Consider the following 2,223-nt stretch of genomic DNA (forward strand, 5'->3'; position numbering starts at 1 on the left):
AGTAGTTACTCGGAGCTGAAGAAGCTTCCACAGGATAGAGTAGCATGGAGAGGTGCATCAAACCAACAACAACACTCAACAGATAAACGTGAAACACAACTGTTACACAGTGCGAGGAAATGGGTCGTTGTTTGTGCAGAAAGAAAACCCTACCTCTCAGGCTCTTGTAACCAACAACGTCCTATGCCTTTTTCTTTCTTATTTAGTGCAAACTGCAGTATCATCAACCACCTCGGCGTACAGCGTTTCGCGGCCAGTAGTCAGATGGCATTCAGCTCGCGGCCTATAGGAGGCGCCACCACCGCCGGAATACATCTCAGGTGAGGTCAACCCTACTAACACCAGCCAGGGCACATACGGAATATAGCATCCTACCGACTATGGGCGAATCTCGCTATGCCACGGCACCACGGGCTCACAGGCGGCCTATGTACTTCTGCACGCCCGGACTAGTTACAAAGCCAGCCATTGTGGCCGAGCGGTTCTAGGCCTTCCGTCCGGAACAGTACTGCTGCTACGGTAGCAGGTTCGAATCCTGCCTCGGGCATGGATGTGTGTGATGTCCTTAGGATAGTTATATACTTCTTTGGATATGGTGTCTGTTCTTTCGGACATGTACGAAAGAACAGACACCATATCCATATAAAGTATATAGTTCTGGCAATACCGGCCGTGACCTTCTTTTTCCGTGCGGATGCAAACATATTCCCCGAACTCTTACGGACTTGGTAAGAATGTCTTCCACGAGTAATGAGTGTGTTGGGTGGGACACTGCGAATGTATTATGTGGACATACAAGGTGAGAATGTGGGTCCCGCGGGAGGTGTACGCGAAATAGTCCTTGCAGTGGCGCTATCCTCTGTGCCCTCGGTGGCTCAGATAGATAGAGCGTCTGCCATATAAGCAGGAGATCCCGGGTTCGAGTCCCGGCCGGGAGACACATTTTCACAAGTAGCCGTTGATATATTTCAACGCCCGTCAGCAGCTGAAGGTATTAATATAACTCTAATTTCGAGGAGGAGGAGATTAGTGTTTAACGTCCCGCCGACAACGAGGTCATTAGAGACGGAGCGCAAGCTCGGATGAGGGAAGGATGGGGAAGGAAGTCGGCCGTGCCCTTTCAAAGGAACCATACCGGCATTTGCCTGAAGCGATTTAGGGAAATCACGGAAAACCTAAATCAGGATGGCCGGAGACGGGATTGAACCGTCGTCCTCCCGAATGCGAGTCCAGTGTGCTAACCACTGCGCCACCTCGCTCGGTCTAATTTCGAAATTAGGTTAGTTAGGTTTAAGTAGTTCTAAGTCTAGGGGACTGATGACCTCAGATGGTAAGTCCCATAGTGCTCAGAGACATTTCAACCAGCTTTGAACTAGTTAAAAGCGCACGCCCCGCCACGGACGGCAGTGCGAAGTCACGCTGCAGTCTCGCGAAGTGTCGGACCCGCCGCTTACGTCTGTATACGGACGTATACAGACAGTGTTGTATGATTGTGGTAGGGTCTCAGTGTGCAGTTCAGTCTGGCAGTGTTTGTATTCAGATCTTGTGTGAACTTCAATTGAGAGATTTATCTTGTTTCTCCACTACCGCCTACAGTCTTTGCTGTTTCGCCCTTCCCGGATACAACAGAAACACCAAGAAATCGCTACACCACATAATCGCTGGGTAGAACTAATAAAGTGACTGATAAAGTTATTTTATCACTAATGTGTACTGCAGGAAGTAGTCGTCAGACATTCTTCTTAAGCGTTGCAGGGGTTTAGAGCTCGGTACAGAGATGAGTGACAACACGACACATTGAGAGACGAGGGATTTTGGTTTTCATTGCTACTCTGCTACTCTGAATCCACCAGTCAAGAGAAACTACTCTTTTCGCACAATGAGATGAAGACATTGCTATCATTGATACCTGGAGTGGAAGTAGAAGGATTTAACGATAATGTGTTACCCTCTGCAGACACGACACGTGCCGGGACGCGTACGTGTGCGCTCGTACAAGACTTCTCCCAAAGAGAGATAATTTGTAATAAGTAATCCCTTCACCTAATTCCATATTCTGGACCCCTTGCTAAATGAGGAACCCACGGATGTATACTTTTCAGAGCTGTCAGTTATACAAGGTGATTCAAAAAGAATACCACAACTTTAGGAATTTAAAACTCTGCAACGACAAAAGGCAGAGCTAAGCACTATCTGTCGGCGAATTAAGGGAGCTATAAAGTT

At 48.0% G+C, this 2,223-nt stretch overlaps 1 non-coding gene across 1 annotated transcript; it reads left to right on the forward strand.

Moving 5' to 3' along the window:
* The first annotated feature begins 864 nt into the window (after nt 1–864).
* Nucleotides 865–938, forward strand: Trnai-uau. The gene has a single exon. It is a non-coding gene; the product is annotated as a tRNA-Ile (tRNA).
* Nucleotides 939–2,223: the final 1,285 nt, after the last annotated feature.

Source organism: Schistocerca americana, chromosome 1 (genome assembly GCF_021461395.2).
Source record: "Schistocerca americana isolate TAMUIC-IGC-003095 chromosome 1, iqSchAmer2.1, whole genome shotgun sequence".
Taxonomy (NCBI): Eukaryota; Metazoa; Arthropoda; class Insecta; order Orthoptera; family Acrididae; genus Schistocerca; species Schistocerca americana.